The following is a 17,091-nucleotide window of genomic DNA, read 5'->3' as shown; positions in this document are numbered from 1 at the left end:
CAAAGACAGACAGATAGATAGATAGATAGATAGATAGATAGATAGATAGATAGATAGATAGATAGAAAGATAGAGACAGATAGATAGATAGATAGATAGACAAAGACAGACAGACAGATAGATAGATAGATAGATAGATAGATAGATAGATACAGATAGATAGATAGATAGATAGATAGATAGATAGATAGATAGATAGATAGATATGAGATAGATAGATAGATAGATAGATAGATAGATAGATAGATAGATACAGATAGATAGATAGATAGATAGATATGAGATAGATAGATACATATGAGATAGATAGATAGAGAGACAGATAGATAATAGATAGATAGATATGAGATAGATAGATAGACAGACAGACAGATAGATAGATAGATAGATAGATAGATATGAGATAGATAGATTGAGAGACAGATATGAGATAGATAGATACATATGAGATAGATAGATAGAGAGACAGATAGATAATAGATAGATAGATATGAGATAGATAGATAGATAGACAAAGACAGACAGACAGATAGATAGATAGATAGATAGATAGATAGATAGATATGAGATAGATAGATTGAGAGACAGATAGATAATAGATAGATAGATATGAGATAGATAGATAGATATGAGATAGATAGATATGAGATAGATAGATATATAGATATGAGATAGATAAACAGATAGATATGAGATAGATAGATAGATAGATAGATAGATAGATAGATAGATAGATAGATATTAGATAGATAGATGTGAGGCAGATAGATAGATATGAGATAGATAGATAGATAGATAGATAGATAGATAGATAGAAAGATAGAGACAGATAGACAGATAGATAGATATGAGATAGATAGATAGATAGATAGATAGATAGATAGATAGATAGATAGATAGATAGATATGAGAGACAGATAGATATGAGAGACAGATAGATAATCGATAGATAGATAGATAGGAGATAGATAGATAATCGATAGATAGATAGATAGATAGATAGATGATAGATAGATAGATAGATAGATAGATAGATAGATAGATAGATAGATAGATGATAGATAGATATATAGATAGATAGATAGATAGATAGATAGATAGATAGATAGATAGATAGATAGATAGGAGATAGATAGATAGATATAGATATGAGATAGATAGATAGATAAATAGATAGATATTAGATAGATAGATAAATAGATATGAGATAGATAAATATGAGATAGATAGATAATAGATAGATAAATAGATAGATATGAGAGAGATAGTATTAAGAACCCAGAATTCATTAAGAAATGGGAGAATGAATCCACCGCATTCTCCCTTCAACTAATCAAGCTATTACTGGAAGAGGAAAAAACTACATTAGCAATTAATCAGAAAAAATTGGATGACTTGATAGCTAAAACCAAAACATTTTCCTCAGACCCAGATTTTCCAGTTAAGGAAAGAACTCTTCAGACCAATATTGAGAAATTCACTCTACAAATTAAAGAACGTAAACACGTACAATTTAATAGAGACTTACAGGATTTTCGTGAAAACCGGGTCTATACGGATAGGGGCAGATTTTCTGAGACAGACATTAGCTCTTCAGAGCCTGAGCAATCAGATAGTGAGAGAAACAGCAACAGACGACCCACGCGACCACAAAGACGAGGCTCATTCGCGCAACAATCAAGGAGACGTGGGAGACCAACTCAACCTGCCGGTTTTTTAGAACAACCGATCTCTCAATACTTCCTGAGAGGGAGGAGAGATCAGTGATTAGAAAAGTAACTAATAGATCTAGAACTGGTAGGAAACCACCACAATACCAACCCACCACCCCTCTGGGCTCTAACGTAGTGGGGATCACACCTACAAACAAACTACAGGTGGTGAATCTGTCAAACCACCACCTCACCCTGGACGAAAAACGAGTTTTGGAGAGGGGGCTGTCCTTCGTCCCCACGACGCAATATAATCCGTTCGTGTGGGCGAAGGACATCTCCCTCTTCACTCGGAAGTTGAGGTGGCATAAATACTTCAGCACTAAAAACCGAGAACGCGCTAAAGAACTGGGGCTCGCTGTCACAGACCTACCTGGCCTGGACACACTTCAAGCCCTGGAGGAAGAAAACATGAGAGAAACAGGAACCGGTCCCTTTACGGACCTTAAGGCACCTAACACCTCAAATCCTCCGGCATGTCCATGCCCAGAGATTGATATTTTTGAGCGCCTAGTTACGGCGGACCTGAAGATTATTAAGCCCCACAAAAAATGCCCCAACTTATCGCAAGGGGAGAGTGAAGCACTACAAAGACTCAAAGCAAATGAAGGTCTAATAATTAAACCAGCAGATAAGGGGGGGAATGTCGTTGTCATGAACAGGGACGAATATAAACAGATGTGTCACCACCTGCTTGGTGATCCTGCTACGTATAAAGTCCTTACTACGGATCCGACAATACATTTCCAGAGGGAACTAAGGGAACTCCTCTATAAGGCCCGAGAGACAGAATGCATCGATAGAAATGAATTCACATATATGAATCCAACACACCCAATTGTGGCCACTTTCTACGCCTTACCTAAGGTCCACAAAGGGACGAACCCCCTGCGTGGTAGACCCATTGTGTCTGGCATTGGGAACCTTACACAGAACATGAGTACCTACGTAGACGAGATACTACGTCCCTTTGTAACATCCCTTAGATCCCATGTTAGAGATACCATGGATGTTCTCAAAATCATTGATGGGATTTCTGTCGACTCTGACACACTCCTCGCCACACTTGATGTGGAATCTTTGTACAGTTCCATCCCCCATGAGGGAGGTTTAATGGCCACACGGTTCTTTCTGGAACAGAGGGGGACACAGTTTCTGCAACATAATCAGTGCGTTCTGAATTTTCTATCATTTATTTTGACCCACAATTTCTTTCTGTTCGATACCCAGTACTTCCACCAGCTCAGGGGGACGGCGATGGGGACAGCTTGTGCCCCATCGTACGCCAATCTCTACCTGGGCTGGTGGGAGGAAAAGTACATATACCCAAATGAAGAATGGTCTGAAAACATCACCCTCTGGTTGCGCTTTATTGATGATATCTTGGTCTTCTGGAGAGGTTCTGAGGTATCCTTCCATAGATTCATTGAAACACTTAATACCAACAATTTAAATCTCAAACTCACCTCGGAAATCAATAGCGAATCAATTGCCTTCCTTGACTTATTGATTCAGAAAAATATCGATGGATCAATTACATCGACACTGCATCGTAAAGCAACGGCTACGAATAGCCTCCTTAAATGGGATAGTTACCACCCCTTTACCTTAAAGAAAGGAATCCCAAAAGGGCAGTTCCTCAGAGTTAAACGGAACTGCTCGAGGGAGCAAGATTTCCAGAGAGAGAGCGAAGGACTGAAGCAACGTTTCTTGGAGAGAGACTACCCAAGCAATATAATTGAAGACGCACTGAAACATGCAGAATTACAGCCGAGACGAGATCTCTTAGTCCCTAGACAACGCAACAACCCGAGATCCTCAAGGATCATCGGGACCTTCGATACAGGAACGAGAGAGGTTCGGCACATCCTGGAACACTACTGGACCATCCTCTCCAATGACCCTGACCTGAGAGACATTATACCAACATACCCGATGATAACATTCCGGAGGGGTCACAACCTCAGGGATCATCTTGTCAAGAGCCATCTAACCCCTTGTCTAAAGGAAAACTGGTTGGGCAGCCTAAAACCATGTGGGACATTTCCCTGCCATGACTGTGAGGCGTGTACCTTTATACTGAAGAGCAAGACGTTCACAAGTGCCAATACCAACAGAACCTACTCCAACAGGAGTTTTATTAACTGTAAAACACGAAATATTGTCTATATGGCGTCTTGCCCGTGCCCCAGGAACTACGTCGGTAAGACTATTCAGGAATTCCGGCGTCGTATCCTGGGGCATGTGGGGAATATTCGACGCCGAGAAAAAACACCATTGGCAGACCACTTCCTAACAGTACATAATGGCAATCTGGCTGATTTGAAATTCCAGGGAATCGAAAACCTACGAACGAACGCCAGACGGGGCAACATTGACAAGATGCTCCTCAGAAAAGAGGCGGCCTGGATCTTTAGGTTAAATACGGTAACCCCCGCGGGTCTAAACGCGACCCTAAACTTCAATTGCTTCCTCTAGACTCAGTATCGCTGATGCGAGATTCTCAACTTCTTCTTAAATTGATAGCCTCCTTTGCATTTTCTTGTTACTCCTGACATATGTCGGATCTACTCCCGCCCTATCGTGGGTTAAATAGGGGATCATTTCCATATATTTCTAACATCTCCTAGAACAATATGCGATAATTTTCTCGCATGGAGTCCTCGGCTATGATAGTCTCCCCGCCTGACTTTGATTTGCATACTGGTAGTGATATATTTTGCTGTTGTACATTGATTCCCCCTACCTATATGTAGAAATTACAACTCTGACCATTAAAATTTATTAATTTGGGGTATACATACTTGATATAATTAACATCCCAGAAACTATCACTATATGGGAAATATATATACTTTGGGCTCCCTACCATGAGTAGTACGTTACTCATAGCAACCTGATGCAGACTTCACCATCATTGCCCCTCTCAAGGAGGCTAATTCCGGACATCACGATCTTTATTATTTCTTGGATCTGAACGGTGCCCCATTTGCTACCGGTTTTACATACCGAGCATTTGGGGGCGGAGAGACAGCAGTGCAATGATTCCCACGCTGCCTGTGTCATTAATATACCTCTTACTTGCATACTCCACCCACGGATTCAGTTTTCCAATGACTACATCGCGCTGCCGCCCCCTCGGGTAAGCGGTGTGTATGGAGCGCGATGACGTCATTCCGCAACGGAGGATGCGTTCCAGCGTGGAACGCGGAAGCGTCATTGCACTGTCCGTGGAGGCAGCGACAGAGTGGGTAAACCACTCCCAGGCTGCCTGAGCGACTCGCCTCTCCCAGTACCGGCTCCGCCCACCGACACAGCTTCCAATTGATGATATCGTGGTGCCGTCCTCCCGTCCAATGGGGGCGTACGGTGCGTGATGACGTCACCAGGCAACGATGCATGCGTTCCAGCATGGAACGCGGAAGTGCTGTATGTTTGCCTGTGCTGCCGATCGTGGCCTCATATCTAAGAATCGTTAGGTTGCTTTGGATGCACGGTCAGCAGCGCTAGGACCCGGACTACATTATGCAAGTGACACAGGCAGTGTGATGACGGATGGAGTGCACTGCCATTTACCCTGATAAGTGCAAATCCGCCCCACAAGGGAACCCATTGGCTAATTACTGACAGGCCCCCGGAAATAGGAGGAGCTATATCCCTTTTTAATCCCTGCTGTGAGCTCTGGGACTTCATTGCCAGCCGCTCACCATCAGAGCCGCAGGCATTATACCTCTTCTCCTCTCTTCCTCCCGCAACTTACCTCCCCTTACTAGTAGGGCTGCGCAGCCCTGTCCGGCATCTGGGGCAGCACTGCTTACCTATTTTTGGGCGCTTTGGATGATTGATCCAACCCTATCAGACTACCCCTTACAGGCTAAAGGCTGTAATAGGACATCGGTCCAGTACCTATAGACTTGGACATACGAGTCTATTCGCCTAGCCCTTTATTTTTGGGGCATGATTCATATTGCGCCTTTGAAGGAATTGTCTCTGGAGATTTCTTCTGAGAACGGGGAGCTGAGATATTTTTTTCTCCTACTTGCCGTGAGACTTATATATGCCAATTGGTCTCACTGCAATTAGTAAAGTTGCTAGCCATATACCTATAGGCTACCATCGGTCCGTCTGCTATTCTATCTAGCAAAGTGACCCTTTACACTAAGTCTCTGAACCGAGACGGGGGAAGCAATAGGAGGAGAACTTTGTCTTATTTCCTTCTAATAAAAACAAGGACTACCAACAAGGGTCTTATTTACTATAATAGGATTCATAGGGATTATCACACAGATTTAAGGGCGATTCTCGGCCCTGCTCCTGAAGAACCGCCCCAGACAGGGACGGAGAAACGCGTTGAGCCAATACCCTATCCCTAAAGGAAATTAACTTCGTAATAGAGCTAATATCTGAACGAAGAGCCACTGAAGTGATCACTTACCTCTGGAGCGATTATCCCGCTACTTTAAACTGATGAACGCTTGAGTGATCACTGAGTGACTATTCGAAATATGTACACTAAACACTTGAGCAGTCACTCACTGTGTGAAATCAATACACAACTCTGAGCTAATACGTTAAAAAGTGTTGAAACACTGAAAGACACCCCAGTAGTCACCTACCTGCTGAGCAACTATCTCACTCTCAAGACATGAAATGAATGCTGGAGTGTTTATTTGACTACTCGGTTATTGACGTTGGAACACTAACACTAATATCTGAGTGATTATCCACTGTGGGGAATAATTCCTCCAACATGAACGTTGAAATATACGAACCATGAGTGACGATTTATTTAGTATGGTGTAACATATATCTCTGATTAACCATATAATCCTTATTGAAAATAGCGATAATAATGGTCGAGGGGTTTCCAACTATGGACTATTAACAGATACGTTAGATCGGAAACCTAATATCTTTTTGACCTACTTCCTATTGTGACATCTCGCTATAAACCAGTGACCCAGTCCCCTAATTTTGTCAGTAGGGGTTAACCCGACTGGATACTCGAGGGGAATTGAGACCCTCACTCCATCTGGTCACTGAGTCACACAGTATGATCCATGTTGTCAGTCCACGTCTGTTAGTGTTTGTTATATGATTTATGTGGCCCTAATTTTAAACAAGTTATTAATAAAAGTTATTCATTTTAATTTCGTCTATATCTGTGAAGGGCATTCCTATGATTATATAGATTTGAAATACCACTGTGATTTCTGAGAGAGATAGATAGATATGAGATAGATAGATATGAGATAGATAGATAGATAGATAGATAGATAGATAGATAGATAGATAGATAGATAGATAGATAGATAGATAGATATTAGTTAGATAGATAAATAGATACAATACATAGATGAATATGAAATAGATATGAGATAGAGAGATATGAGATAGATAGACAGATAGATATGAGATAGATAAATAGATAGATAGATAGATAGATAGATTACAATTAGAGATATTATTCAGAAACTATTAGTATACATTATCTGCCCACACCTGAAATTCCCTTTTTTTGCTTTCGACAATACAAATATCATCCGTCATGTAATTTCTTGAACAATTAATTCCACCTCTATCACCTGCTGATGTCAAGCTGAAGGTGACCAGGTAAGATTGAATTCCCACTGCTGCCTATGGCCTTTCATAGCATAAGCATATGTTACAGGGATGTGCCGTGCCTGGAGGTCAGCTTTGTGAATTCCAGCCTATGAATCATGTCTCTCAGGTGAAGGGAAGAGTAGCAACTTTTTATGACTCCGATTTGTCAGTTTTCACAAGTCTAATGTTAATCTGGGCCTTCCTGAGGCATCTTTCATCTCTGTGTCCAGAGGGCACACTGCTTTGGAAATAGATTTCAGAAAAATATAGCTGCAATAAAACAGCATTGCCAAATCAATGCCCAGTTTATACGTACCCGGTGTGTTCAACCAGCAGTTATACATGACAAACACATCGCACCTCCTGCTCTTAAAATGACTGGAGCTTTAATCTGAATTTTTTATTTGTTTGTATAATGAGGGGAGCAGGAATAACTGAGCGGAATTATAGATTTAATGCCCCCATCTTGTGCAACTCAAGCTACAAAGCATCACATTTTGCATAATACTGTGTTTCTTTGATTTTTGACAAACCTTCACTACAAACTCCTGTTCCGCTCTTAACATAAAAATATGTAGTTGGTTAGATTCTAACTTAGCTTTAATACATGCATGAATTATTGGGCTATGTTCACATGACGGAATCTGCCTCAGAATCCGTGAAAGAAATCCATGGATTTGCATTTGTTTGGCGCAGATCTCCACGTGGATTTGGCCCTTTTTAATGTGCAGATCTGCATGCACATTCCTTTACAATGTGAGTCATAAAGTTGCATGTCACTTCTCTTTTTTCCCCACTCTGATTTCATATCCATGCCATATAGACTAGACCGCAGATTCCGCACTGGTAAAAAGGTTGTACCAAAGAACTGTGGCTCTGGCGTGACCTGTTGTCAGGTGTTTGGTCTTAAACAAGGATGAAGTTGACCAAAGGAGGACACTTTATTTAGAACCAGCAGGTAAGGTGTTTCGCAGTACGTAGACCTCTTCATCAGACAGCTGAATAGAAGATATGACAGTTAGAGATGAGCGAGCACGCTTGGTTAAGGCTAATCCTCGAGCGAGCATCGGTCTTCTCAAGTAGCTGTATATTCATCCGAGCAAATGCGGGGGGAGCGGAGGGAGAGTAAGAGATCTCTCTCTCCCCCCCCCCCCCCCCCCTGCTCCCTCCCGCTCCCCCCCCCCCCCGCATTTCCTCGGACGAGTATGCAGTTACTCAAGAAGATTGATGCTCGCTTGAGTATCAGCCTTAACCGAGCGTGCTTGCTCATCTTTAATGACAGTACATCATCTCTTCATGGTTTGATACATGAAACAATCATGTCCATTGGTGGAGAGCAGTAACAAGCAAGTGGCCCAGGGTACACAAAAGTCCTGCCTTGGACGACTTTCACTAATAGCCACGATTACTTTATGTATTGCACCTTGATGAGATGATGCAATGTCATATATTCCATCCAGCTGCCTGATGAAGAGGTCTACATACCTCAAAATCTATTAGCTGCTGATTTTAAATAATCTGTTCCTCCTTTGATCCATATCATCAACTTCTGCCTACAGGTCACGCCAAAGCCACAGTACTTAGGTATAACCTTCTACCTCAACATTTCTTGCTAGCATGCCCTTGGGTTGACTAGCGTACGTGGCCAACAGCCCTTTTTTGCACTGTCTTCATAAGGTCTATTTTAGACCACTGTACAGCCGTACTTTAATTTTGGTCCACACTTCTTCCCCCTATTGCTGCTCTGTCTAGTTTTCCCTACTGTATTCATTATAAGCAATGGGAAGTTTAGGAGGCAAATTTCACTATCTCGACCTCTGACTGTTGATGGCCAACACCAATCTAAATCTGTCTACAGTTGTAAGCCCCTCACAGGTTAAAAGATCGGTATTTTATCTTGTGTTATGCTATAATTCGTTTTGTGTATGCTTTTTTACTTTGCAGGTCAACTCTTAAGAAAGCCTTATAATTTTCAATTTGTGTATTCCTTTTGTTGCAATATTATAAAACAGGGGCCGATGGTATATTGTGATATGTAGTGGTTCTCAGGCACATAATAACCATTCTATAACCAATATGTAATGGGCTGAGATTTCATGATTAATGGGGAACCAATAGTTAACTGGTCTTAACCAACATTGGAATGCAAGGGCATGAGCACACCAAATTGTTCACGTGGACTTGTGGCAAAGCTATAAGTAGGAGTAGTTTCCCACCAAGACGTAGTGGTTGTTGTTGTCAAGAGTATGTGCTGTTGATGGAGACAGTGTGAAAGCTGTCACAAGAGTTAGTAAGTGTCAGAGGCCCTGTCAGGTATACACCCTTCCTACCCTCCAGTTGGGCAAGTTGTGCCGCAGAATGTGTGAAATTGAAGACTATGACCAAAAGTGAATCTGCAACAGTTTAAAAGCCAGATCTGTTGGAACTATGACTGTGGCTATGGGCAATGAGTCTGAGATAGTGAGGGCATAGGGAAGCCCCCCTGAAGACCACTGCACTACCGTATACAGCTTGCAGTAACCACAGAAGTCTGGCGTTGGCTTTCTCTTCTCACTACATTCCTAAGTATTGATGTTTTCAAATAATCAAATCCGAGACGTACCTATAAAAACACCCATGATGTTAAGCCAAGCTGAATATTATAGTTACGGGGACTGCTCTATTATTGGTAATTGGGATTGATTCATGTGTAAAATCTAAATCCTTGATGCAAACCAAGAAAGTATAAATTATCCTGGCAGTGCCGAGTAAAATATTCAGAAGCTTACAAAACACACGTACATATTAAAATGATAAATGAAAGAGAGTATTTGGTAAATAATCAGGGCTGTAGTTAATCTACGCCTTTCCTAAATTTTCACTGCAAGATAAAGATTCAGAAGGAGTAAAAATGACTAAGTGAAGGATGAGAGATTCAATTTTTGTTGCTACTCCAATATATTTGCTGCCACCGTTTGATAGTGACAAATACAGACAGTATTTCTGAAAGTTAACTTAATAAAGTTAAGTAAATAAAGTATTTTATAGACTCAGTGAACTGTGCCAACTTTGGTGTCAATGTCTACTGCTTTTAAAAATGCAACACTATATCACATTCCGGGTAATTACACTATGGTTTATTAATATCTGTAAGACAATCATTTTTTTCAGGGTGACCCTTGACTCATAACCTCAAGGCCCCACTATAGGATAGTGCAGAAATGGAGGTGGACAACAGCAATCAACCACAAGAGGCACAGAGCGTATTGGTAACAGGTACAATAGGCATAAGCCTACTCGTTACATAGTCTTTGAGGTATGGTTTTCGGTGGTTACACTTAACCCTTTCCAATCCAATTTGTATCCTGGTTTTCCTAGGGGGCTTACTCTTTTTCTGCCATTATACAACAGCGCTATATGCTGGCTTAAGCCAGTACTGCATGAGGTGACACGTTGGATAGGCTCCGACAGCAGAGAGGCTGGCAATATACAGTAAGAGAACCCCAACGGACGTCTTCCATCATCGGAGCTGTACAGCCTTAAATCATAATGTCTTTAGATGCCAGACAGTGGATTGGAAAGGCTTAATAGTTTTTATGGATTCTTTGCAGGGCTCTTGGCTTGTTAGTGACCATCTCTGAATTTACAATACACTCACTTGAATTAAAAACAGGGCAACATGTTACACCTATCAACTTAGTTCGGCTCGGCAGCTCTCCCTGGGCTCAACTAGCCCACAGCATCAATTTCCAGTTAGCAGTCCGGAACTGTCCCACTTTCCAAGAATACTTTCAGTTATGATCACTCTACAAACCAGAGGTCAGATTAGCAGATGGCCACCAATTGGATCCAGAGACTTTAGCAATGCTTGCCATGCTGGTCATTTAACCACCCCCTTGTATGTCTTATCATTACATATCAGCGCCACTATAAGGGTCCATTTAGATGGGACGAATGTCGGGCAAACGATGGCTGACACGCATCCCTGTGTGTCCTCATTCCCATGCTCCTGCTTGGGAGCTAGAAGCGCTGGCTCACTCACAAAGCAGCCAGCAGTGGGGTGGGCGGCTGCAGGAGATTTCTCTACTCAGCTTTCTCAGCTCATTGTCTATCGTTTATGCTGCATACATTTACGCTATGTTAAATAAATAGAGAGGGGTGGGAGAGCGAGAGGAGAGAAATCTCCTGCACTCCCTTCTGTGAGCTAATGATACTAGCTCCTGTGCAGATGCAAGAGAGTGAGTATATTCAAGGACGAGTGCCGGGCATCGTTTGCACAACATTCGTCCAGTCTAAAAGGGCCTTTAGCCTCATTTGCCTACTCTATAGTCAGATTGCTTCGTCAGAAGGCCACTTTAATTAGTACAGTGTGGGCCAAGGTAAAGTAGCCAGCATCCAACAATACTGCGACAGGAAGAATGAGCCCGTGGATTTTTTTTTTCTTAAGCTTTATCGATTTACTCCCATGTTACAACTAGAGATGAGCGAACCTACTCGGTTCGGGTGTTTTTAAACTCGAGCACTGCTTTTTCCGAGTAACTCACTACTCGGACGAAAAGATTCGGGGGCGTCGGGGGGCGGGGGGGCGTGGTGGAGCGAGGGGTAGCAGTGGGGAACAGGGGGGATCTCTCTCTCTCTTTCGCCCCCCCCCACTCCCCTCTGCAACCCCCCGCTCACCCCCGGCGCCCCCCGAATTTTTCGTCTGAGTAGTCAGTTACTTGGAAAAAGCGGTGCTCGAGTGCAAAAACACCCGAACCGAGTAGATTCGCTCATCTCTAGTTACAACAGATGCTGGAAATGATTCCTGTTCACTTCTTTTTTTATAAATTCTTTATTTGGAATTTTCATTTAACTTCCTGTTCACTTCTTTGCACCTCTGGGAACACCACACCAAGGTGACTGATACTACCTGTAACTCGTCAACGGTAATGCTGCCGATAGTGTTCATGATGTTTTCCTTGAGTTCATCCAGGCTAGGCGGATTATTGGCATACATTTTCTGCTGTACATTTCCCCACAGATAATAATTATATGCAGATAAGTCCAGTGAATGTGGTGATCATATCTCTTTCCTCACTGCTCGCTCTTCCGTAAACAGTTCATGAACCAGTGAGTCATGGGAGGTGCGGCATGTTGCTCCATCTTGTTGGAAGAAGCAGTACATCCTTTCTTCTGGAGTTAGTTGGCTATAAAACTGCTCAAACATGTCCAGAAAAACCGCAGTAATCACAGTTGATTTAAAGAAAATTGGGCCCATTAATCATGTTGCTTACACTGAGCACGAAACACCAATTTACTGGTCCTACAGTGGTGTTTCATGAGTCATGTGTGAATTTTCAGTTGACCAGTACCTCATATTCTGTGAATTTGCGTGACCTGATACATGAAATCGCCACTTCGCCCAATTATAAAGTACAGCAATGATTCTTTAAGTTGTCTAGCAATCATAGTCAGCTACCACCTACAGTCATTTAGGTGTTTAGCTTTGTCCAGCTCTTTCAGTTCTTGTACACACTATTTAGTATGGTTTCCGGTTCAGACATTTCAGCACTCATGACACGTTGTTTGTGATTAGAGATGAGCGAGTATACTCACTAAGGCACATTACTCGAGCGAGTAGTGCCTTAGCCGAGTATCTCCCCGCTCGTCTCTAAAGATTCGGGGACCAGCCCGGGTGACAGGTGAGTTACGGCGGGAAGTGGGGGGGAGAGAGGGAGAGAGAGATCTCCCCTCCGTTCCTCCCCGCTCTCCCCCGCAGCCCCCCGCCCACTGCCGGCCCCCGAATCTTTAGAGACGAGCGGGGAGATACTCGGCTAAGGCACTACTCGCTCGAGCAATGTGCCTTAGAGAGTATACTCGCTCATCTCTATTTGTGATGCATCAAGCAGCTGCAACCATCTCTAAGTTGGTTTTTGAGGGTTGTTTTAAACCGTTGCTTCAATCCACCTTTTTATGCTTCAGACAACTGGACTGATGAAGACCTCCGTTTCTTCATGTTTGCAACACATCTGATTTTGTATTTGGGTATTTGTCAGCAAAAGCCTCTTGTGTTTCCTTACTTGATTCGCTTTGCACATAGTCTTCCACAATAATTATTCACTGTTGCAGGAAGAACACCATCTTTCTGAAGCGACATGCACAGAAGGACTAAATATCGGGGTGAAATAAAGCCAGAACACTGCAACACAACTTAACACAATCGCGTGCAAGGTACTATGGCCTCCTCCAAAGACTAAAGTTATAGAATCAGAAGCAGGTTACTTTTCCATGGCCCACGCTATAGAATTTCTATATTCCTTGCCCACTTTTATAGGTACCATAAATAATGATAAAGTCTTTGGCTCTGATTCCCTAACTGTTTTGATGAGGATTTTGATCTTGACTGGTTCTGCTCCTGTATGTTGTCTTTTGTTCTGGTTCTTCTTCTTGAGACATTGCTTAAAGGGTTTACCTAGTTTAGAAAAAACATTTTCATATACTCTATCAGAGAATTCTGAGTTAATAGAGGAGGCAGTGGCGTAGGAAGCCGGGTGCGGCAGGGGCGGCCCGCTCTGGGTGCTATCAGCGAGGGGGGTGACAGCTCAGCTGTAGTCCTGCACACCCCTGTACTCCTCCCCTACTCACCAAAACATCAGCAGCACTCGGCGATCACTGAAAGGAGACTAGAGGAGGAGCGAGGCACAGAGGAGCCTCCCTCGGAGGAGGACAGGGGCCACCCTGCTACAGACGGAGGAGAGAGAAGAGGTGACACTGACTTGAGAGAGATGGCCGAAGGGAGGAAAAAGAAATGACAGGATATCAGAGACAGTGGAGGAGAGAAAGATGACAGGAGAGAAACAGCCGAGAAGAGAAACAGCTGAGGAGAGAGACATGACAGGAGAGAAACAGCCGAGGAGAGAGACATGACATGAAAGAGACTGCAGAGAGAGGCATGACAGGAGAGAAAAAGCAGAGAAGAGAAACAGCTGAGGAGAGAAACATGACGGGAAAGAGACTGCAGAGAGAGATATGACAGGAGAGAAACAGCTGAGAAATAAAACATGAGAGAGACATGACAGGAGAAAGAGGCACAACAGAGGAGAGAGACATGACATGAAAGAGACTGCAGAAACAAAAACATGACTGAAGAGAGACATGATAAGTGAGACAGATTGACAAAAAAGAGGTGACAGGAATGAGAGACATGGTAGAAAGAGACAGCAGAAAAGAGAAACATGACTGGAGTGAGACAGAGAAGATAAAAAGATTGACATGCCCAGAGTGAGAGCAGAGAGACATCAGAGAAGAGACAGAGTTTTTCCTTCTTTTAATAATTTCAAAATTAGGGGGTGGGAGGGGTGACAAAAAAAAAATTCCCCGCCCGGTACCATCTGACCTTGCTACACCACTGAGAGGAGGAGCTTTGACCAGGAGCCTCATCTCTTTACCAGAGAGAAAACTGGTTATAAAGAATGTCTCTTGGTCTGTAGAAGTGAGTAAAGGAAAAAAAAAGTGGTGGGCATAACCCACAGTTGTGTTTAAATATCTACGTAAGAATAGTAGGATTAGGAGGACCCAAAAGTGAATTCCTTTACTAAAGAAGGTGCGGAGATGCTGCCCAACCAGATGAACATCTTGCTGCATGCAAGGGGTCATAACACAGAGTGGAATCCCCAAAGCAACTGGTCGAATGGCCTAACCTTCCAAGATACAAAATAGAAGCAGCAAGGTTAACGAATTATGACCAACCTCTGGTAGAATGCTTTTACAGTAAATGAGGAGTTGTTCATAATCCCTTACCCTTGCCGATTCTAATTTGCACTTTGTAAAGTTTCGCCCTTCTACCAGTTTTTGGGGGAATCCCAGTCTGTTCTGCTTTACGCAAACAGTCCATGGATGTGAATGTACAATACTGTGTAAATGTTTTAGGCCTGTGTGGAAAAAATGCTGCAAAGTAAGAATTTTTTTTTAAATGAAAGGTGTCTGATTGACTCCAAATTTATTGTGCAATAGGACAATGACCCCAAATATAAAACCCATGGCATCAAGAACTACCTTTAACGTAAAGAAGAACAAGCAGTCCTGGAAGTGATGATATGGCCACCACAGAGCCCTGATCTCAACATCTTCGATTCTGTCTGGGATTACACAAAGTGATAGAAGGATTTGAGCCAGCCTAGATCCACGGAAGATCCTGAGTTAGTTCTCCAAGATGTTTGAAAAAACGTCTTGACCGAGTTCCTTCAAAAACTCTATGCAAGTGTATCTAGAAGAAATTATATTGTTTCAAAGGCAAAGGGCGGTCACACCAAATATTGATGCGATTTTCATTCCTCTTTTGCTCATTTACTTTACATTTTGTTAATTGACCCAAAAACTATTAAAACATTTTGAAAGCAAATTATCATCAAGGTAGCCTCCACTTTGCCTTTACGTGTTTCATTCAATTTAAGTTCAGAGGGTCCGACATTCCAAGTATTTCTAAAAAAATGCCTAAAATACAAGATCAAATTAATAACCTTCCACCCGCATTTAATAGTGTTCCATTCTGAGGTCTTTCAGGACCGTCTTTACAGTAAATGCAATAACAATTTGCAAGAATTGGCAACAGTAATCTACTATTTTCCGAGTCATCCAGCTATTACGCGGTTCCTTTCAAGCATTTGGGCTAATTTGACTAAAAAGGTGTACCTCGATAATGAATCTCGCTGTTGGAAATCAATACCACTCATTATAATGTAACGTGATAGGCACAATACACTAGAATTAAATGAAAATCAGTTTATTGAAAGCAAGAAATATACCAAAGCTCCCACTAAGGCTGGAATAAATTGTCCTTTTATGTCTGTAATTAAATTTTACATCATATATAAATGCTAAATTGCTTAGAAGATAGCGGCATCCAATTCTTTTGATGATGTGTTATAGCCACAAGACAGTTGCCTTGAACTCGTACTCGGGAGGTCTGTCATATGCCAACATAAAGAATTTAATGCACAACTGGATAATAATATAAATGGCTTTGGGTGCATTTACTGGAGAATAGAAAAATTGGTCTTGTCCCTGTAAATCTGTTTTTTATTTGCAAAGTAAGTCATGCGTGCTGCGACCTCAATATCCCACAACGCAGAACGTGTCCCAGCTTTGCATAGTAAGTATAAACTACTTAGCTACAGTCTTCCCGAAGCATGAACACTGGGACGCCTTAAAGTAGTAATCTTAAAGATTATCAGCATTGCCTTCCCCAAGTATTCGATAATAGTAAGATGAGCCAGCTAGCTGAAACATGTACATATTTAAGAATGAAGAATCTAATGTTTCCAGAGTAGGCTATCACCTATGGATTCATCAAGATGCCGAAAAACCATTGGGCAGAATCCGGTGGGGTGCGGATAAGGGGCATTATTTCTCTACAGCTCGAATTTACTTGAGCATTAGCCGACCCGAGTATAAGCCGAGTCAATACGTTTTACCACAAAAAACTAGCTATACTCGAGTACATACTGGGTAAAGAAAAAAATGCAATACTCACCTCCCAGCCAGCGTCTGTGTCCCCAGAGTGATGGTCTCCCCGGCGGTGCGTCAAGCTGCTTGAGAATTCTCCCTGCTGTCATCTCCCTGCTCAGCTTTGAATTCCCCCGCCGTCAGTGCTGTGTAAGTAAGCGCTGTGATTGGATCGAGTGACAGCCAATCACAGCCGGTGCTCGATAAACAAATTATGTCATCCACTGAATGGCTGTGAATGATCAAACGCCAGTTGTCAATCCAATCACATCGCTTACCTACACAGCCGGGGGAATTCAAAGCTGAGCAGGGA

The 17,091-nt window shown here is 42.4% G+C and overlaps 1 protein-coding gene across 1 annotated transcript in view; it reads right to left on the bottom strand.

Annotated features, from left to right (window-relative positions):
* DNTT (DNA nucleotidylexotransferase) overlaps nt 1–17,091 on the bottom strand; it is a 334,552-nt gene that overhangs the window by 256,669 nt on the left and 60,792 nt on the right. The gene's annotated exons all lie outside the window — the stretch shown is intronic.

This window comes from Eleutherodactylus coqui, chromosome 4, assembly GCF_035609145.1.
Source record: "Eleutherodactylus coqui strain aEleCoq1 chromosome 4, aEleCoq1.hap1, whole genome shotgun sequence".
Lineage (NCBI taxonomy): Eukaryota > Metazoa > Chordata > Amphibia > Anura > Eleutherodactylidae > Eleutherodactylus > Eleutherodactylus coqui.
The sequence above is the reverse complement of the archived record's forward strand: the minus strand, read 5'-3'. Positions and strand labels throughout refer to the sequence as shown.